This window comes from Mirounga angustirostris, unplaced genomic scaffold (genome assembly GCF_029215605.1).
Source record: "Mirounga angustirostris isolate CCGP_5_RB_7025 unplaced genomic scaffold, mMirAng1.0.hap1 SCAF_7, whole genome shotgun sequence".
Taxonomy (NCBI): Eukaryota; Metazoa; Chordata; class Mammalia; order Carnivora; family Phocidae; genus Mirounga; species Mirounga angustirostris.
In genome coordinates, this window is record NW_026991715.1 from 25,245,990 (window position 1) to 25,269,456 (window position 23,467).

Consider the following 23,467-nt stretch of genomic DNA (forward strand, 5'->3'; position numbering starts at 1 on the left):
AAGTGGCACTAATCCTTGGCTAAAGTTTGGTAGGCAGTGTCATAGCTTGAATAGCCACCAATGAGGATATTAGGGTAACTCTAGAAGATTGATGCATTCATTCATGTGTGCTTGCATTCATTTATTCAAAAATTATGTATTGAGTGCCTGCTATCTAAACAACACCGTGGCAGGTGTCAGGAATAGACAATAGCTCACTCTTACTAAGTCCTGCTGGTACCAGGATATGGTTTATGTACTTTATTTTTTACCCATTTACTTCTCAGTACTTCTCATGAGATATATATTATTACTGTCCCCATTTATAGTTAAGAAAATTGAGACAGAGAGAAATTAACTCACTCATGGTAATGTCAGCTAGCAAAGCCAGAATCCTTACGATCTGGCTCTAAAGAACCCATGCTTTTGAGCACCACTCTGTACTGTTTCTTCTCAATAGTAAGCAAAATAGACATAGTACTTGGCTTTCACTAGTGGTGGTGAAGGAAATTAATCAAATAATCACAGTGAATATATGACTGTGAAATAACATGGGGCACGTCCAACAGTAGGAACATTATGTAGAGAGATCCTGACCTATGAAGGAAAATAAAGAGTATGAGGAGTTGGATGAAGGCCAGAGTGGCTGGGACACGGAGCACTAGGGGAGCAATGGTCTTAAGTATTGCCAGAGAGGTAAGGCACTTTGGCATCGGGCAGAGGCAGACCTGTATACCAGTTCCGGCCTTCCCACTATTTGGCTGTGTACTTTGGGTTAGGGACTTAACCTCTCTGAGCCTGTTTCTTTATTTGAGAAATAGAGATAATCATAGAATCTGCCTCACAAAGTTGCTCAAAGCAACAAATGAAATATTTCATGTGTAGCACTAAGCATAATGCCTGGCACATATGATACCTAAATAAAGTTTAGTTGTCATAATTATCTTAAATACTAAAAGTACTTACAATTTTTATTCCTTACAGTGAATCTAATTCTTTTCCTTAGCCTGACTTGATGTTCTGTAGTTTATACCCTTTATTACTTTTTTTTTTTTTTGAGAGAGGGAGACCATGCGGGTGGGGGGAGGGGCAGAGGAAGAGGGAGAGAGAATCTTACTCAGGCTCCATGCTCAGCATGGGTCCTGACGCAGGGCTCAATCTCATCACCCTGAGATCATGACCTGAGCCGAAATCAGGAGTCAGAGGCTTAACAGACTGAGCCACCCAGGTGCCCCTGTAGTTTATACTCTTAATATCCATGGAGCAAGATGTGAGCTAAACTGTTCTGCTTTTTTTAGCAGTCTTTGGGCTAGAAAAAAAAATTTTTTTAAAGATAGTGTATAATAAAAAAGGCCAGTTGTCATGAAAACCCATTGTAATCCAACTCCATCACCTTCACTATGTGCACACATGCCAAGGTGTGTGTGTGCATGCATGCACACATGTACTGCAGTGTGGACACCCTTCTATATATACTCCAGTTGGACCACACCAGTAAATATGACGTAATCCAGGTCACCCATATTATTACTTTGAGCATAGTTATGTTGAAACCCCAAATCACTGGCTTCACTGCTCCTAGAGTGGCTAGAGCAACCCACGGAAACTAGACAAATGAATGAATTTCTAAATTTAGTCTCAGTGATTATTCATAGCAGTGACTATCATTCTAAGGAATGCTGTGGGTTAGTGCACTGGATCGCCAAAGTTAAGTGGCAAATTTCTTCCTTACACAAGACTGAGGTAGTTAGGGGATTCATAAAAACTCAGTAGCAATAAAGTTCTTAATTCATTTTGTTCCATGTGAATGGAAGAAAGGAGAATTTCTCTTTTGTGATCCAGAAGAAGGTAGCAATTACACTAGATTCACCTCTCAAGAAGACAAGTGGCCCAAGTTGACCCAGTGACAGAAGTAGTACAAGCCTAATGGGCAACCTTGAGCAACAGGCTTTTTTCAGTGGATGGGAAAATCAGACAACTTTCTGTAGAGGTTATCGTCTTCTATAATGAACACCTTAAGAAGAATTTATTGGTAGTCCACACAAAGCAAGAATATGCAGAAGCAGCCAACTAAGTAGGTAAGGAGGGAGTCTGAGGAAATAGAATATCCATAGGGAAGGGGGGAGTGCTAGCAAACAGGGCACCTGGGAAGATGCCATAACAAGATTTGGCCCAGAGCTGTGTTATTAAAAAAATTTTTAGGTGTCGCCTTGGGCAAAAGTCCCCTCGTTCCCTGTTCCCTGCAGTCAGCCAGGCTGGGCCACTCATGAGGCTGATGCCATTTGAACAATTGTTTCATCTGAAGAGCAACCAGGAGTGCTATAAAAAAAAAAAATTAAACCATATATTAATCATCTCTAATTGAGTGGTCTAATTAACAAGCTCTGCAAGTTCAAGAACTTCACAGTGTTATTAGGAAGATTTGCATGTGGCTGATGCCTTTTGTGTTCCTCTCTGCTCTCTGCATGGGTTCAGCATGTAGCTGCTCACGTCTGTTTATTGTCTGTGCTACCAGTCAAGTCATGGGAGAGAACATAGGGCACAGCTGATTTCGTGGCCTCAGGTTCATGAGGTTGATCAGTAACTGCTCCAGTTACTGAGCAAGGTGAAATTTGTATTTGGAACATAGTAATTTTAAATAGTAAACATTGTGTGGACCTTTGACAGAGTTCCAGCGGAAGTGTACTATCTTTTATTTTGTTTTAAGGGGAAAACTTTCTCCCCATATGTTTTTGGAAATTTCTGATTATTGTGTTTAGCTCTCCAAGTTGTCTATACAGTCAGATCAGTTTTTGCCACAGTTATTATCAGTAGGCTACAAAAAAGTTGATATATAGGGGTTTTTAATAGCTAATTGCTTTGTATAACTTTTAAAAGTGAATAAGATTTTAATAAAAATCTTTTGCTGTTGGTAATATTTGATGTACCATTAAACTGAAGATAATGGACATTCTTATTTTAAAAGGGGCTGTAAGTCTATTGACGATTTGAACTTCATTCTTTCTGAAATGTGTTCTTGCTGATTAATTCAATTTTGAATCAAAGTAATTTATCACTTTTATAAATTAAATGGCTTTCTCTTTCCTCTCAAACAATGAAGTTGTTAATCTAATGGTGCTGCAATATAATGATCTCTCTCAAAAGAACATTCCAGGCAGTTTAATTCTGTTATGCTGCCAGAGCTCAGGAAATTTGATTAATTTACAGTATTCATATAAGTGACCTGTAAAATTATGACAAAAAAAGCACTCTAATTTGCCAAAGTGATTGGTTTTCATTATTCTGTCCAAAAGATCATTTCAATAATCTGGATAATACTATAAAATGAAGAGATCTTTACAGGCTCTTACCATGACTCAGTTACTTGTGATTTTGCTTGTGATTATTATAAATATTATTGACAATGGTAGAGTCCATTTTGGCAATTGCTATGTGCCAGGCACTATATTTAGAAACTGATACTGAGTAGTATGTTGGCTTTGAATTCACACAAACCATGTTTTTCATTACAACTTTAAGAAATACATCTTTATAACAGTACAGTCACCAGAATGTAGCTTATTCATGTCTGTTCAGGGAAAACCTTGTATAACTTGGAACTCCGTTTCTCTGTCTGAAAAATGAAGATGACAACACCTACTATATAGGAATATTACTATGATAGAGAGTTTATGCACATCACTAAACAGAGTTTTCAGAAAATGAAATTAGTGAAAAGCAGAACAAATCTACTTTAAAAAAAAAAAATTAAGTTCAAGGGACGCCTGGATGGCTCAGTCAGTTAAGCATCTGCCTTCAGCTCCGGTCATGATCTCAGAGTCCTGGGATCAAGTCCTGCATTGGGCTCCTTGCTCAGTGGGGGGCCTTCTCCCTCTGCCTGCCTTGCCTGCTCTCCCTGCTTGTGCTCTTTCTCTCTCTCTTCTCTCTGACAAATAAAAAATAAGTAAATAATTTAAAAAATTAAGTTCAAAAGCCATTACTTGTGAAAAAGAAAAAATGGCATTTTGGCTTGAATTGTTTAAATAATAACCCTATATGCCATTTGGCAAGTTGGCAATTTTAAAGCATTAAATTACCTGATGGAATTTATTTGTGTCTGATGATGTGCTGAAAACTCATGCAACTCAGTAGTTATAAGTTGGTTAATCATTCACCTGCTGCCTGAAGTAATGATTATATATTTTGGGCAATAACTTAAATGGCTACCCTACATATAGTCATCATTAAAATATTTGAAATAATTATTAATAAGCTTCTACATGCTAAGATTGAATACTGTAAGCAAACAAAGATAAATTGGTAACAATATTTCTGGACTTTTTCAGTGTGATTTTACTAACATAATTCCATTGAAATTCAAAATTAATGAGATGTGAACAGGTAATACTCTTTTTTAGAGGAAGACCCTGATGTTCAGAAAATTAACACCTGGTTTAGGTTACCTGAGAACTAAGCAGCAAAGTTGACCAATTGGCTCCACATCCAGAACACTTACCCTTCCCTTTAAACTTTTGTCTGCTTCATCCTTGGAAGATAACTATGGCAAGAGAGTGAAATTCTATGAGAAAGAAAAAAAAACTGGAGTGGACCAAGTTTTGCATAGAAGTGTTACCAATAAAACTATGAGCCATACTACCGTCACAATGTATACAGAAAGGACAAATGTCTTTGGTTCTATTCATAGGCTCTTTGATTAGAACACAGTTCCTTTTCTGTTCCCTTCCCACCCCATTATTTATTCAGTAATTGTTGATGTCTGAAGATCAGGGGCCCTTAGTACGAAATCTTAACCATGAGAAATTACATTACGGTGTATTACACAAATTACATTATTATGTTTTGCACTTACTATTCCTACTTGACTTTATAATTTTTGACTTCCATATTGATTTCAGACTTTTATAAATTGAAATACCTACTATCTATAAGCAAATCTAGGACTGTCATTAAGCAAATAGGAGAAGTTACCAATCAGTCACAATTTTTCTTACTACATTCTCTTTTCATTCTCTGGTTAGAATATGTTGGTTTTGGTGTTTAATCATGTATAAATAGAATTGGTGTGAGAAGATAATTTTCTCATATTTTAAAATAGGTTTTAATGAGCATTGAAATACTTTTACCTGTCACAGTAGACCAATTAGAGATAGTCGTTTGTCTTAGGTATTTTCTTTCAACTAAGCATAGAAGTACTAACAAAATTTAGACACAAATTTTAAATCATTAGGATTTAGGGATGTACTAGAATTTTGGCCTTTATTAAACTTAATTAGCATAATTAAAATAAATGATAAAAAATCTGAGACTCTACAGAAGTACATTTGAAGGAACTCAGCAGACCTGTATACTCTGACAATGTTAACTATGGCTAGATGTCTTACTATTCATACCCATTAGGGACAGTGGAAATAAATGACATCGCTGTATTGTGGTGACCTTTTTCCTTACTTAAGGAATGACTCGCTATTAAAATAATTATGTAAAAACTGAAGAGAATTAAAGCTTTAAAATGTGGTGGAATACTTTAGGAAATTAAGAGAAAGGAGCAAAGTAAATTCCAGGCTTAATGGGATAAATTGTTTTTGGGGTTGTTTCTCTTGTTGCTAGCCTGGAAAACTAAATTTGAGTGTTGTGGAGTAATCTGTCAGCTTACACATTCATGACAGTGTTTTGCTTCTGCCATCATATTTAGGGGTAGTAACATTAATTGTATTTTGGTTGAAGAGTATATTAAAAAGATGGAATATGGCTCTTGGGGTAAACTATACAATGTCAAATAATTCAGTTAATTAAAGAAAAAGATCTGATCTGTCAAATGGGAAAAAAAGAAAAATTATTCTTTATTGTTAATCATTTGTCAGTTTATTGTGTTTGGTTCATTTTAATCCAGGCTAAAGAAAAGCAATGAAAGAAAAGCTGTGGGAGCTATAAAATAATTTCTAACTCGTCAGGAGAGGTAAGTAAATGCAATGATATTTAACAATATCTAGAAAGGGAAAGAAATGGACACTTTTGCAGAGCCTAAGTGATGCTAAAGAAAACTTTACATTTTATAAAAATGAAGTGTACTGCAAGATTTATGATTTACAAGATGGAGGAAAGTAAAAAGAAGAGATACATATTATTGATGGTATCAGCTCTAGAAGAAAACGTTGGTGACCATTTTGGTATATTTCTGTGCATAGACTGTAGTTTATCTACTTTTTGATCAAACTTTATGTGCAAATTTTTGTGCTAAGTTTTCTTAGTTTATCATTATAACAGTGTTAAATTTTCATGTTACTTTAATTAACCTCTTTCATTACTACACAGTATTTCTTTTCGGATATCCACAAGGGTTATGTGGTCATTCCCTAATGTTTAAAATTTTTTTTCTCATTACACAAAAATAAATAATGATATGTAGATATATAGGGTGAATAAATTGGAGTAAATACCACAACATTCTCCGATTTACTTGTTCTTGAGACTTGGAAGTTGTGCACTGTAATCAGTAATGAGTGCAGGTACCTATTTTGATCTGCCATTTAATATTGTGGCTTTTATTCTGGCTTATTTGTACAAAAAAACTAAAGCATCAGTGATTAATTTCATGATTACCTAATTTCATGGTCACCAGGGTATTTTTCATCCTTAAATATATCTTTTCTTATTAAATTCTGTCTTTCATAAATAGCCTATTCTCTGTTTTCTTCATCAGTGTTTGAAGGAACACTCCATCTACTTCAACCTTTACCCTTCTCAGTCACCTGGGAAACCTGAGTTTATCTAATTTGACTAAACTTGACTTCCAATCTCTCTTTTTTAATTGCTAGTAGATTATAATAATACTTGTTATTTTTTGAGCTTCCATTTCTGTCCCAGGGCCTATAAAGTCTGTCTAGATAAAGTCTTAATAAACATGAACTGGGACTAATACAAATTCAAATATATATAGTTAAATCTTATTTTCTTTCACCAAAACAGAAAAAAAAGAAGAAAAAGGAAATCATCTGTTTTGATCTTTGTCTTACTTTAGCTTTGTGCTGTTTCATTCAACTCTTTCTAGATAGTATTACTAGTACAATTACTAGTAGAAATAATACTCCTAAAATTTTAATTTCTTGGGTGCTTGGGTGGCTCAGTCAGTTGAGTGACTGCCTTCGGCTCACGTCACGATCCTGGAGTCCCAGGATCAAGTCCCGCATCGGGCTCCCTGCTCAGTGGGGAAGGGAGTCTGCTTCTCCCTCTGACCCTCTTCCCTCTCCCCTCTCGTGCTCTCTCTCTCTCTCTCAAATAAATAAAATCTTTAAAAATAAAATAAAATTTTAATTTCTCTATAGCCATCTTTGGAAACTTTAGTTCCGCACACCCCCTCCACACACCCATTAGGAGACAAGAAGAAGGAAAAGTCCCTTGCCTGTGAAGAATCTCTAAAAAGTCCTGTGTTCTTATAAGAACAATTTTTATGATGCCTTTGAAATAAACATTCTGGTGAAGTACAAGGATCTTCAACAAATAGCAAACAGATCAAATTTCAGCAAATAAAGCAGGGGTCAAAGTCTAATTGCATCTAAATTCCAATTGTACGAGTGGCACCAGTGACATTTCTTTGGCCTCTTATGAAGGCAGTGGGTGTTGCCCAGATTGTTAGTTTTAATTTGTTCCGATGTGTTTTCATTAGGAATTGGTACAGAAGTGGCAAAGGGAAACAATCTCTGGAGGCAGAACAAATGGAGAAAAGTGTTTTTTGAGTCGCTTCCAGTGGCAGCCAGTTTGATATCCCCTAGGAAATGTTTCTTGACAATAATTATAAGAAAAATACCAACATTTGATTTCCAGATGTTTGACAAAATGGAAATTCTTCTGTTTGCCAGGAAAATAGAACCGGTGCACCCTTTAAGAGAGAATACGTGAACTGTGCCCCAAACAGTCTGTAAAGTCAATCTAACAGACACTCTGGATTTGTCAAGACCCACATTATTATTATTTTTTTTAAATTTGGGGTCTTTTTGGTTTATTTTTTATCTCTCCTGACTTTCACTAACTCGTTGAGTTTTCTTTATTCTTTTCTCTTTATTCTAGTTGTTTGGAAATTATGCATTTAAAAATCTTGTAGTGGTTATTAGAGATAAACAGATTTCAAATATATTAATTTTGATACCAAGCTAGCCTGAAATTGTGAAATTTCCAAACAGTTCAATAAAATAAATTTAGTGCGTGGAACTGAAATTACTGTCACCAACTCTTGGAATCTGTTCTTTTTCCAAGTAAATGTTAATGAGAAAGTGGCAGGAAGAAAAGTGACCACAACAATTGGCAGATTTTGTTATTTTTCTAGCTTTTAAAGTTTATTTTAAACACGAAAGGGAAAAATATAGGCCCAAAACAAGCACCACCCAACCAATAAGCACATTTAAAAAAATTTCAGTGACTTCAGTCCTCTGTTATTTTATTCATCTTCGCCCCTTTTTCTTTCATTTCCTTCTCTGTTACACTTAACAGTAACAGATAAACAAGATATACTAACTGACTCAAGATAAAGCTTTTTCCATAAATCACAAATCATATGATATCATTCTGCAAAGCTCCTTTATTTGCTCTGTATAATTAACATCTGACTTGGAACTTCTACTTTTTTAAGTCTGATAAAATATTTGAGATCAATAGACAACTATTTAGTTTGAAATTTTATTGCATCACAAATTAGCATTAACACTCATTTATTTAGTCAGTCCATAATTAATGAGTTCATTTCATGTTAGAATTATTGTCTGAGTCTTCATAAACCCAAGTTCTACTGTTCCCAGCATACTTGATAAGTCTTTAAGCTTTGCAGGTGAGTTATTCAGTAGTGCTTGTCACCAGGGTGACCTCACAGTTCTGCTTTTTCTCCTGTCACTACGATACGAAATCTGTTCGTTGCCCTCCTTTGTTTTTAATGCCATATTGGATGGTAATTCTTTGTGGTAAAACAACAAAAAAAAACAAAACAAAAAAGAACATTTCAAGATGCCATTATTAATTCCACATGATGAATATTTACTGGAGTTGCTACTTAGATGTCTCAGAGGATATTCAAATTAATTTGATGTAACATGGGGAGACTAGCAAACAACATCATTAGCCTTGGAAAAAAACACTTATTAAAATAACTGAAATCAAACACAAGCCAAAAAGGGGACAGAAAGGGTAACACTTTCTCACAAACTTGTTTTGGAAATTTCTGCAAAAAAATTCTGACCGTTAGTCAGCAAGGCAATGTTTTTCAGATTGTTTTGGATACTTACGTATTCACCCAGTAAAATCAGACTTTTATTTGTTTTTTAAAGTTGGTACATGATGACAGCTTTGTTCTTCTAGCAGGAACGGTATTTTCCTGTTCTCCATGCTCCTTCACTTTGTGTTATAGTCATTTATAATTATCAGGGAAGTATAAGGTAAATGAATGTGACTTAAAAAATTGTAAGTTATAGAATCATACTTGGACATTTTGAAAATATGGATTAATTGGAAGGAGCTCCAAACTGATAGAAATATTGAGTCAGTGCCAAAAATGTAAATAAAATTTTTCCCCTGCTGCTTAAAATTCAACACAAATGTTGAAATGTTAGGTTTATTTTCAGTTATTCAATAAACATTTCCTGAATATGTAGAAAGATCCTGGTACTGTGCATACATTGGGACTAGAGAAATTAATAAGTCATGGCTTCCATTCTTAAAGAGTTCAGTGTAAATGTAGGGAAATATTCATCTAAGTTTTAGTCTAAGTTAGAAGTTTGGTACCGTATTCTTATAGTTCCTTTCATTTGCATAACTTCAGTTTTACTTGCTGTAGAGCATCACAGATTAAACTGATTTCACCAGATATTCTTGAGACAACTAAATACTATGATGGTCTTTTCCTGAACCCATCACCCCTGGCCAGTTTTCTTTTAAATGTACAGCAGGAATTCCTCAAAATTGTGTTTAATGATTATCTGATCAGTGCGGTACATTGAAAAGGTGGCGTTACTATTTCTCATTATACAGTAAGCTAAACAAGGTAGGCATCTACCTCATTGGGCATTGGGATAGAAGAAAACAAGTTAGAGCCTAAGGTAATACCAAAATGAAAACAAAGAAAATAGAAAGGAAAGGCAGATGTACTTGGTGTTCTCCCCAGTATAAGTCATCCCGTACTTTAACTATCTTAGAGGCCCCATCTTGAATGCTTACTCTCCGTCTATTTACTGAAAAAAAAGTCCCAGTTACACAGAGTGAAAATTCATCCTTCTCATTCATAAAGAAGCCTGCTATGAAAACTAGTGTCACAATTATTTAAGCAATTCAAGTTAGCTACCTATATCGGTCATAATAATTCCCTCCTTTTAAATCAGTTCATTCAGCTAATACATACATTTTAGAGGTCATATGATATCACAAGCACTAATCTAGGTATGAGATACTCAGGCATGAACAAACCAAACAAGGTCTTTGGCAACAAAGAGTTAAAATTTAGAGGATACAAACAATAAACAAGCAAAGAAATTTACAGATTATGATAAATGCTACATAAGATTAAAATGCAAGTGAGATGCTAGAGAGTTATAGGGGCATCACTTTTATGTGGGGTGATCAAAAAAGTCTCTGTGACGATGTGAGCTTTAAGTTGGAACCTGAAGGAGAAAAACATAGAAGTTACAAGGCAGAGCATTCCAAGCAGAGGAATAGTAAGAAAAGGGGCCTGTTACATGGGAGGGGTGGGGGAAGTAGTCTTTGAGAAGTTCAAATGAGGCCAGTGTGACTGGAGCATAATGAGAAAGGGGATGAATTATGTCAGGTGAGGCCGGGTTTCATATCAAGAAATGCCCCGTGCAACAATGTAGAGTCTGGATTATATTTCTTTTTTAAAAAAAAATATTTATTTGAGACAGAGTGTGAGCTTGGGAGCGGGCGGAGGGTGGGGGGCAGACAGAAGGAGAGGAGAGAGAGAGAGAAGCCCAAGCAGACTCCCCACTGAGTGCAAAGCCCAACTTGGGGCTCGATCCCTGGACCCTGAGATCGTGACCTGAACTGAACCAAGAGTCAGACGCTTAGCCAACTGAGCCACCCAGGCACCTCATTGATTATATTTCTTATCAGTGATCTTCTGTTAGAGCTTTTATCCAGAAGGTGGCATCATCTGGCTTTTATTTTTTACAAGACCAGTTTATCAGCTATGTGGAAAATGAATTAAGTATGGGCAAAGTAATAGAAGGGAAACCAACAAATGGTTTGTGACAGTAGTCTAGACAAGAGTGATGGTACCTTGGACCAAGGTAGTGAGTTGATTCTCGCCTTTCCTTTTCGAATGTTTATTTTGGATATCATTTACACTTCTTTTGTTTTTGTTAAGGTAGAAGCTGAAGCCATAGTTTTAATATCTTTTTATATATCAATAAATGTTTATCCTATAAATTTCCCTTCAAATGCTGCTTTAGTTGTATTATATAAATTTTGATGTGTTCTGTTTGTATTTTCATTAAAGATAGTTTCTCTTTTCACTTTTGTTATCTTCTTTCATCCATGGATTATTGAGAATTAAGTTTTCTTTCTGAATATTTGGGGATATCCTTCAGTTATTGATACTTAATTATTTTGGTCAGTGAACATACTTTGTATGACCTGAATTATTTAAAATTTATTGAGATTTGGTTATAGTTTAACTGGTAAATGTTCTATATGTACTTGAATGCAAGGTGTATTCACTTGTTGTTGGGGGAATATTTTATTGATAATCAACCAGTTCAAGGTAGTTGATAATGCCATTCACCCTTCCTGATTTTCTGTCTCTTCCATTAAGATTGAAAGTAGGCTGTTAAAATCTCTCACCTATGGGTCGCCTAGGTGGCTCAGTCAGTGAAGTGTCTACCTCTGGCTCAGGCCCTGATCTCAGGGTCTTGGGATTGATCCCTGTGTCAGGCTCTCTGCTCAGCAGGAAGTCTGCTTCTCCTTCTCTTTCTGTGCTTGCTCTCTTGCTCTCTCTCAAATAAATAAATAAAAATCTAAAAAAAAAAAAAATCTGTCCTGTAAATGTGGATTTGTCTATTTCTCCTTGAAATTCTGTCTGTTTCTGCTTCATGAATTTTAAAACTTTGTCATCAGATACATAAATGTTTAAAATTAGGTCCTCTTGATAAATTAACCCCTTTAATATTATGAAATGACCTTCTTTTTTCCCAGGTAATATTTTGCTCTATAATCTACTTTGTCTAATATTAATATAGCCTCTCTAGTCTGTGATTACTGTTAGCTTAGCATCAGATACCTTTTACCATTGATTTTCTTTTAACTTCTTTGCAGTATTATATTTAAAGAATATTTCTTGGGCAGCATATAGTTTTGTCACTTTTTTATCTAATTCAACAGTCCTTGCTTTTCTTTTCCACCATTATTTCCCTTTAATTTTTTTTTCCATTAAAAATATTGTAATCCCAATGTAGTTAACATACAGTGTTATATTAGTTTCAGGCATACAATATAGTGATTCAGCAGATCCTTATATCACTCAGTGCTCAGCAAGATAAGTGTACTCTTAATCCCCTTCAACTCTTTCACCCATTCCCCCACCCAACTCCCCTCTGGTAACCATCTTTTTGTTCTCTCTAGTTAAGAGTCTGTTTTTCATTTTCTCTCTTTTTTCCTTTGTTTGCTGGTTTTGTTTCTTAAATTTCACATATGAGTGAAATAATATAGTGTTTGTCTTTCTCTAACTGGAGAATTTCACTTAATGTTATCCTCTCTAGATCCATCCATGTTTCTGCAAATGGCAAGATTTCATTCTTTTTTTTTATCACTGAAGAATATTACATTGTATCTATCTATTATGTTGTATATATCCACATCTTCTTTCTTCATTCATCTATCGATGGACATGTGGGCTGCTTCCATTGTTTGGCTATTGTAGGTAATGCTGCAGTAATTATAGGGGCGCATATCCCTTCAAATTAGTTTTTGTATTCTGTTTTTAATTTTTTGAGGAACCTCCATACTGTTTTCCAGAGTGGCTGCACCAGTTTGCATTCCCACCCAAAGGTGCAAGAAGGTTCCTTTTTCTCCACATCCTCACCAACACTTGCTTCTTGTCTTTTTGATTTTAGCCATTCTGACAGATGTGAGATGAGATCTCACTGTGGTTTTAATTTTCATTTCTCTGATGATGAATGATGTTGAATGTTTCCTCATGTGTTTGCTGGCCATCTGGATGTCTTCTTTAGAGAAATGTCTGTTCATGTCTTCTGCCCATTTTTAATCAGATTATTAGCTTTTTGGATGTTGAGTTATATAAGTTCTTTATGTATTTTGCATAGTAACCCTTTATCAGATATGTCCTTTGGCAGTGGCTCTCTTTGCCTCTTGCGGGCAGTGTTTGGTCCCTGGCTAGGATGGATTACACAGTTTTAATAAGGTGTGCACCAGTCTGCTTGCAAAGTGACCTGCCCCTGCTGCTGCTTGGACCAGGGCCATTTGGGCCCATCCACAAAGCATATATGAGTGGGCTGCAAAGTTTTAACAAGGTGTGGTGGGGTATCCATAGGGCTCTCTGCTGGCACCAGACCAGATCAAGACCCCACAAAATGTGCGGGTGGGGAGACATTGTATTGGCGAGGTTTGCACCAGTCTTCTGGGGGAGGGGACTGGCATCGCCAGGACTGAGGTAAATGTGACTGGAAATGGCAGATCTGTGGAAGTGCACGAGGGGCAGGACTTGGTTAGGTAGTGAATATGGGTGCCCTGCTGCTTCCCACAGGTGGCCGTGTATTTATGCTGGGGGTCTAGGTAGGGAAATGGTGCCTGCCAGCTCCTTTGTTCCTGGAGGAATCTCCCTGTGAATCCTGACCCTTCAGGAACTCTCTGAGATGAGTAAATAACCTTTCCTCCTTTGTGTCCCAGGCATTTTTCAAATTGCTGTTTCTATACTGTATTTCTGCAGGCTCTTTGTAGTGCTGTCTCTTTAAAGGCAGGGACTCGGCCTCCTTTCTCCCTTGAGGCTCTCCCAGAAACAAGCAGGCTGATTTTTAAAATTCTAGGCTTTAAGTCCCAGTGGTTATAAGAACTCATAAAATTTGGCTCCTCTTGCTTTGGTAGCCAAATCTTATGGGATTCATCTTCCCTGTGTGGGCTGCTCAGTGTGATAGTCTATTTCCCTCGCTTGTTGGACCGGTGACTCCCTCCCACCTGTGGAGGTCCATTTAGCTCTCCATTATATCTCTGTCCTTCCTACCCTCTTCATTGTGTCCTCTTCTCTACCTTTAGTTGTGGAGTTTGTTCTGTCATTCTTCATGTAGTTTTCTGGGTTATTTACACTGATGTGAGTATTATCTAACTGTATCCATGGGACCAGATGAACTTAGGGTCCTCTTACTCTGCCATCTTTCCAACCTTCAATCCCCTGACAGTCCTTGCTTTTTAATGGGAATGATTAGATTATTTAAATTCAATGTGCTTATTAATATGGTTAGGTTTAAATCTACTCTCTTGCTATTAATTTTCTATTTCTAACCTGTTCATATTTCTCTTTGTTCTTCTCTGCCTTCTTTGAATTAATTGAGTAATTTTTTATTATTCTATTTCTCCTCTTTGTTATTTTACCAGCTATGACTTTTTTTGGTATTACCCTTGCAGTTGTTTGGGGGTTATATAGTATACATCATTAATTTATCACACTCAACCAACAAGTAGACATTATGGCACCTCACATATAGTGCATGGACCTTACAACTGAATATATCCATTTCTTCTTGCCTGACTTTTGTACTTTTATTTTCATACATTTTCCTTCTCCATGTGTCTGAACTCCACAGTGCATTGTTATTCTTTTTGCTTTAAACTCCCAATAATTTTTAAAAATATGAGATAATAAGAATAATGTATTTTATTTATACCCACAGAGGTATTTCCAGTGTTCTCTCTTGTGTAGATTAATATTTTCATCTGGTTATAATTTTCCTTCTGCCCTAAGGACATCTCTAAACATTTCCGTTACTGCAAGTCTTTTGGTGATAATTCTTTTGGATTTTATATGATGAAAAAAACCTCAGTTTTTCTTATCTTTTAAAAATATTTGTCAGAAATATAAGTCTAGACTGACGAGTTTCCCCCCACCCTACCTCAGTACTTTAAGATGTTATTCTACTGTCTCTGGATTGCCTTATTTCCAGTGAGCAGTATGCTGTCATCTATATTTCTTTTCATGTATATATACTCTATATTTTTCCCTGTAGTTGGCTTTAAGATTATTTCTGTACCTCTAGTTTTAAGCAATTTGATTAGAACGTGCTTTGATGTAATTTTGTTTCGTTTGCTTCTGGTGATTTGAGCTTTTTGGATCTGTGTGGTTGGTAGTTCTAATTGAGTTAGAAAATTTTCAAGCATTATTTGTTCAGGTACATGTGTTTTTTCCTCTTTCTTACTTCTTCATGAACTCAAGGCACATGTATATTAGGCTATTCAAAGTTGTCTAACAGCTTCTTCACACACTGTTCATTTATTTTTAGTCATTTGTTCTCTGTATTTTATTTTGCAGTTTCTTTTGGTTTTCAGGTTCACTAATCTTTTTGATGGTATTGTCCAATTTGCCATTAATCACAGCCAGTGTGTGTGTGTGAGAGTGTGTGTGTGTGTGTGTATTTATCTTTGACATTATTATTTTCATCTCTAAAAGTATATTTTAGGTTTTTTTTAAAAATACATATTCCTCTTATCTTTTTAACAAGTCAGTATTTCCCATAGTTTTTTTTTAAGATACTGAGTAGTTATAAAACTATTTTAATGTTCTTGTCTAGTGGTTTTATCATCTATGTTATTGCTCTGAGTTTCTTTCAGTTGATTTTTCTCCTTATGTACCATTTTTTCCTTCTTCCTTGCCTATCTTTGCCAATAATTTCTTATTGAATGCTAGACATTATGAATTTTATCTTGTTTGGCACTGCATATTTTGTGGTTGTATTTTTGTATTTCAGATTTATTACTTTGGCTGGAGCAAGACTGGTGTTTACTCCCTCTACTTTTTTTCCAGTGGTCCTTTCTTTGTCTTCATATAGTTTCATCACACATGTGTGCTAATCAGTCCTTAGTGGAAGACTTTAGGGGGAACCTTTCCCGGTTTTTGGAGTTTCTGTTGGTGCAGTCCTCTTGTCTCTGGAATTCTACCCTATATGCTACAGCTGTGTAGGACTCCCTACTCACAGCTCTGTCACCTCACCTCAGGGGACCAAGATCCTACTGTCTTCCCACTCCTTCTTTGTGACCTGGATTCTTTCTCTGGGAAGTAAATTCTGGCAGTTGTCGGCCTCAGCTCATCTATTTCTTGCCTTGCAGGAATTAATGTCTTTCCTTTCCTAAGGTATTATATATTTAAAACTATTCTTTTATATATTGTGTTTGAGTTTTAACTTGTTTCTTATTATTTGGTAAATCTGGCTGCAAGGGAAATCCAGTATGTTTTTATTTTGATTTAACCTGTTGCGTGCACTGCAACCATGGCTTGATTTTTTTTCATCAATTTTGAAATTTCTCCACCATTTCTTTTCCTCTCTTGCTATCTCCTTTGCTTCTACCCCTCCAGTTACACATTTACATATATTGTACTTTTTCTCTGTGTCCCCTGGGTATTTCACTCTTTCTTCTGTATTATTCTTACTTTTTACTTTTTTTTTTTAAACTCTCTCCATACTTATTTCTAGAAATTTTCTTTTGTCATATTTTCCAATGAGTGAATAATTATTTTTCAAATATGCTGTGAAACCCTATTTAGAGTTACTACTTTTGAGACTGTTTTTCACTTCTAGAATTTAGACTTTGTTTTCCATTTTTCTCCTGTCTTATTTTTTCTTTTTATCTCCCTGAACATTGTAAATACATTGGTTTTATTTTTTTTATTTTTTTATTGTTATGTTAATCACCATACATTACATCATTAGTTTTTCATATACTGTTCCATGATTCATTGATTGTGCATACCACCCACTGCTCCATGCAGAACGTGCCCTCTTTAATACCCATCACCAGGCTAACCCATCCTCCCACACCCCTACCCTCTAGAACCCTCAGTTTGTTTTTCAGAGTCCATCGTCTCTCATGGTTTGTCTCCCCCTCCAATTTCCCCCCCTTCATTCTTCCCCTCCTACTATCTTCTTCTTTTTTTTTTCCTTAACATATAATGCATTATTTGTTTCAGAGGTACAGATCTGTGATCCAACAATCTTGCACAATTCACAGCACTCACCATAGCACATACCCTCCCCAGTGTCTATCACCCAGTCACCCAATCCCTCCCACCCCACCCCTCACTCCAGCAACCCTCAGTTTGTTTCCTGAGATTAAGAATTCCTCATATCAGTGAGGTCATATCATACATGTCTTTCTCTGTTTGACTTACTTCGCTCAGCATAACACCCTCCAGTTCCATCCACGTCATTGCAAATGGCAAGATCTCATTCCTTTTGATGGCTGCATAAAATTTCATTGTATATATATACCACATCTTCTTTATCCATTCATCTGTCGATGGACATCTTGGCTCTTTCCACAGGCTGTTGTGGACATTGCTGCTGTAAACATCAGGGTGCACGTACCCCTTCGGATCCCTACATTTGTATCTTTGGGGTAAATACCCAGTAGTGCAATTGCTGGATCATATGGTAGCTCTATTTTCAACTTTTTGAGGAACCTCCATACTGTTTTCCAGAGTGATTGCACCAGCTTGCATTCCCACCAACAATGGAGGAGGGTTCCCCTTTCTCCGCATCCCCACCAACATCTGTCGTTTCCTGACTTGTTAATTTTAGCTGTTCTGACTGGTGTGAGGTGGTATCTCATTGAGGTTTTGATTTGGATTTCCCTGATGCCGAGCGATGTTGAGCACTTTTTCACGTGTCTGTTGGCTGTTTGGATGTCTTCTTTGGAAAAATGTCTGTTCATGTCTTCTGCCCATTTCTTGATTGGATTCTTTGTTCTTTGGGTGTTGAGTTTGATAAGTTCTTTATAGATTTTGGATATGAGCCCTTTATCTGATATGTCATTTGCAAATATCTTCTCCCATTCTGTCGGTTGTCTTTTGGTTTTGTTGACTGTTTCTTTTGCTGTGCAAAAGCTTTTTATCTTGATGAAGTCTGAATAGTTCTTTTTTGTCCTTGCTTCCCTTGCCTTTGGCGATGTTTCTAGGAAGAAGTTGCTGCGGCTGAGGTCAAAGAGGTTGCTGCCTGTGTTCTCCTTTAGGAGTTTGATGGACTCCTGTCTCACATTGAGGTCTTTCAACCATTTGGAGTCTATTTTTGTGTGTGGTGTAAGGAAATGGTCCAGTTTCATTCTTCTGCATGTGGCTATCCAATTTTCCCAACACCATTTTTTGAAGAGACTGTCTTTTTTCCATTGGACATTCTTTCCTGCTTTGTCGAAGATTAGTTGACCATAGAGTTGAGGGTCCATTTCTGGGCTGTCTATTCTGTTCCATTGATCTATGTGTCTGTTTTTGTGCCAGTACCATACTGTCTTGATGACAGCTTTATAATAGAGCTGGAAGTCCGGAATTGTGATGCCGCCAGCTTTGCTTCTCTTTTTCAACATTCCCCTGGCTATTCGGGGTCTTTTCTGATTAAACACAAATTCTAGGATTATTTGTTCCATTTCTTTGAAAAAAGTGGATGGTATTTTGATGGGGATATTGCATTGAATGTGTAGATTGCTCTAGGTAGCATTGACATCTTCACAATATTTGTTCTTCCAATCCAGGAGCATGGAACGTTTTCCATTTCTTTGTGTCTTCCTCAATTTCTTTCATGAGTATTTTACAGTTTTCTGAGTACAGATCCTTTGCCCCTTTGGTTAGATTTATTCCTAAGTATATTATGGCTTTGGGTGCAATTGTAAATGGGATTGACTCCTTAATTTCTCTTTCTTCTGTCTTGTTGTTGTTGTTGTATAAGAATGCCACTGATTTCTGTGCACTGTGTGATTTTATATCCTGCCACTTGACTGAATTCCTGTATGAGTTCTAGCAGTTTTGGGGTGGAGTCTTTTGGGTTTTCCACATAAAGTATTGTATCATCTACAAACAGTGAGAGTTTGGCTTCTTCTTTGCCGATTTGGATGCCTTTGATTTCTTTTTGTTGTCTGATTGCTGTGGCTAGGACTTCTAATACTATGTTGAATAGCAATGGTGATAGTGGACATCCCTGTCGTGTTACTGACCTTAGGGGGAAAACTGTCAGTTTTTCCCCATTGAGAATGATATTTGCTGTGGGTTTTTCATAGATGGCTTTTATGATATTGAGGTATGTACCGTCTATCCCTGTACTCTGAAGAGTCTTGATCAAGAAAGGATGCTATACTTTGTCAAATGCTTTTTCTGCATCTGTTGAGAAGATCATATGATTCTTGTTCTTTCTTTTGTTAATGTATTGTATCATGTTGGTTGATTTGTGGATGTTGAACCAATCTTGCAGTCCAGGGATAAATCCCACTTGGTCGTGGTGAATAATCCTTTTAATGTACTGTTGGATCCTATTGGCTAGTATTTTGGTGAGAATTTTTGCATCCATGTTCATCAAAGATACTGGTCTGTAATTCTCCTTTTTGATGCGGACTTTGTCTGGTTTGGGATCAAGGTAATGGTGGCCTCATAAAACGAGTTTGGAAGTTTTCCTTCCATTTCTATTTTTTGGAACAGTTTCAGAAGAATAGGTATTAATTCTTCTTGAAATGTTTGGTAGAATTCCCCTGAGAAGCCATCTGGCCCTGGGGTTTCTTTTGTTTGGGACATTTTTGATGACGGCTTTAATTTCCTTAGTGGTTATAGGTCTGTTCAGGTTTTGTATTTCTTCCTGGTTCAGTTATGGTAGTTTGGTAGTAGGAATGCATCCATTTCTTCCAGGTTATCTAATTTGCCGGCATAGAGTTGCTCATGATATGTTCTTATAATTGTTTGTATTTCTTTGGTGTTGGTTGTGATCTCTCCTCTTTCATTCATGATTTTGTTGATTTGGGTCATTCCTCTTTTCTTTTTGGTAAGTCTAGCCAGGGGTTTATCAATCTTGTTAATTCTTTCAAAGAACCAGCTCCTAGTTTCATTCTACTGTTCTTTTGGTTTCTATTTCATTGATTTCTGCTCTGATCTTTATTATTTCTCTTCTCCTGCTGGGTTTAGGCTTTATTTGCTGTTTTTTCTCCAGCTCCTTTAGGTGTAGGGTTAGGTTGTGTACTTGAGACCATTCTTGTTTCTTGAGAAAGGCTTATATTGCTATATACTTTCCTCTTAGGACTGCCTTTGCTGCATTCCAAAGATTTTGAATAGTTGTGTTTTCATTTTCATTGGTTTCCATGAATTTTTTGAATTCTTTAATTTCCTGGTTGACCCATTCGTTCTTTAGTAGGATGCTCTTTAGGCTCCATGTATTTGAGTTCTTTCTGAGTTTCCTCTTGTGATTGAGTTCTAGTTTCAAAGCACTGTGGTCTGAAAATATGCAGGGAATGATCCCAATCTTTTGGTACTGGTTGAGACCTGATTTGTGAGCTAGGATGTGATCTATTCTGTAGAAGGTTCCATGGGCACTAGAGAACAATGTGTATTCCGTGGCTTTGGGATGCAGTGTTCTGAATATGTCTGTGAAGTTCATTGGTCCAGTGTGTCATTTAAAGTCTTTATTTCCTTGTTGATCTTTTGCTTAGACGATCTGTCCATTTCAGTGAGGGGGGTATTAAAGTCCCCCATTATTATTGTACTGTTGTCGATGTGTTTCTTTGCTTTTGTTATTAATTGCCTTATATAATTGGCTGTTCCCATGTCAGGGGCATAGATATTTACAATGTTAGATCTTCTTGTTGGTTAGACCCTTTAAGTAGGATATAGTGTCCTTCCTCATCTCTTATTACAGTCTTTGGTTTAAAATCTAATTTGTCTGATATAAGGATTGCCACCTCAGCTTTCTTTTGATGTCCATTAGCATGGTAAATGGTTTTCCATCCCCTCACTTTCAACCTGGACGTGTCTTTGGGTCTAAAATGAGTCTCTTGCAGACAGCATATCGATGGGTCTTGTTTTTTAATCCAATCTGATAGCCTGTGTCTTTTGATTGGGGCATTTAGCCCATTTACATTCAGGGTAACTATTGAAAGATATGAATTTAGTGCCATTGTATTGCCTGTAAGGTGACTGTTACTGTATATTGTCTCTGTTCCTTTCTGGTCTATGTTGCTTTTAGGCTTTCTCTTTGCTTAGAGGACCCCTTTCAATATTTCTTGTAGGGCTGGTTTTGTGTTTGCAAATTCCTTTAGTTTTTGTTTGTCCTGGAAGCTTTTTCTCTCTCCTTCTATGTTCAATGACAGCCTAGCTGGATATAGTATTCTTGGCTGCATATTTTTCTCATTCAGTGCTCTGAATATATCATGCCAGTCCTTTCTGGCCTGCCGGGTCTCTGTGGATAGGTCTGTTGCCAATCTAATGTTTCTTCCATTCTGGGTTACATATCTCTTCTCCCGAGCTGCTTTCAGGATTTTCTCTTTGTCTCTGAGACTCATAAGTTTTACTATTAGATGTCGGGGTGTTGACCTGTTTTTATTGATATTGAGAGGGGTTCTCTGTGCCTCCTGGCTTTTGATGCCTGTTTCCGTCCCCAAATCAGGGAAGTTCTCTGCTATAATTTGCTTCAATATACCTTCTGCCCTTCTCTCTCTTTCTTCTTCTTCTGGGATCCCAATTATTCTAATGTTGTTTTTATGGTATCACTTATCTCTCGAATTCTGCCCTCATGATCCAGTAGTTGTTTATCTCTCTTTTTCTCAGCTTCTTTATTTTCCATCATTTGGTCTTCTATATCACTGATTCTCTCTTCCGCCTCATTTATCCTAGCAGTTAGTGCCCCTGTTTTTGATTGTACCTCATTAATAGCCTTTATGATTTCAACTTGGTTAGATTTTAGTTCTTTTACTTCTCCAGAAAGGGTTTCTCTAATAACTTCCATGCTTTTTTCAAGCCCAGCTGGTATCTTTAAAGTGATGATTCTGAACTCTAGATCCGACATCGTACTAATGTCCGTATTGAGTAGGTCTCTGGCAGTTAGTACTACCTCTTGTTCTTTTTGTTGAGGTGATTTTTTCCGTCTTGTCATTTTGTCCAGAGGAGAATATTGAGAGAACAAAATGCTAACAGGGTAACAACGTCCCCAGAATATATACTCTAAACAAATCAGAAAAGACCTGAAGCCAGGGGAAAAGAAAGGGAAAGAAAGAAAAAAGAAAAAAGAAAAGAAAAAGAGAAAGATAAAAACAAACAAAAACAGAATGAAACAAACAAACAAAAAAACAGAATATGATCAAATATGATCAGGCTGGTACATACATCAGTGCCACACTCTAGATTTGGGGTGTATTTTGGTCTGTTAGAACAAAGTGCCTCCCAAAGTTTTAAAGAAAAAAAAACTTATATATGTACAAAAATAACGGTTGATATGGATGAAGGGATGGAATATGACGTAAAGATGAAAATTATATAAAATTTTATAAAAGGAATTGATAAGAAGTTGTTTGAAAAAACAAAGAAGAGGATAAAAAAAAGGAAAAAAAAAGGGAGAGAATGTGATCAGGCAGGAGACTAGAACAAAACTATACACTAGAGATTTAGGGTATATTTTTATCTGTTAGTAGAAACTATCTCAAAATTTTAAAGAGAGAACAACTTATATATATATGCCAAAAATAAGGGTAACTACTATGAAGGTATAGAATATGACTCTAAAAATGAAAAATAAAAATGTTTTTTAAAAAAAGGACTGATAAGATGTTGGTTAAAAAAGGGAAAAAGAAAAATTCAAAAAAAATAGTTAAAAAAATTAACTTTGAAACACTAAAGAATCATAGTAAAAAAGCCATGGATTCTATGTGCAGTATTCCCGCAGCGCTGGAGTTCTGCCATTCTCATTGATCGGTAAACTTGGTCTTGGATGGCTGTTCTCCCTGATCTTCTGGGGGAGGGGCCTGTTGCTGTGGTTCCCAAATGTCTTTGCGGGAGGCGGAATTGCCCCACCCTTGCCGGTCTGGGCTAAGTAATCTGCTCGGGTTGGCTCTCTGTAGCTTTTGTTCCCTGCAAGCTTTATGTACAGCTTTGGAGGAGGAGAGTGAAACTGTCGGCCTCCCAATCTCTGCCCCATAGGAGCCGAGAACTCGGGGCCCCACTCCTCAGTGCGCCCCAGAGAAAAGCCGTCAGTCACTCCCGTCTCCCCGGTCTCCCCGGTCTCCAGCCGCACTCCGTGCTCACCCGGCCTGTGACCCAGCGTTTCGATCTCTGGCACCCGACCCCGTGTGGAGTCTCCAAACCCAGCAGATTCCTGAGGTGCGCTCCTGCGCTGCTCCTCCCAGGGAGGAAGGGGAATCTCCCCGGATCTGCCGCTTGTTGGGTGCCTGCTGGAGGAGCAGTGGCCCGACTGTGCCACGGATCACGGTTTATGGCAACCCAGATTGAGAGCCCACGCCTCGGCTCCGTCTCTGCAGCCGG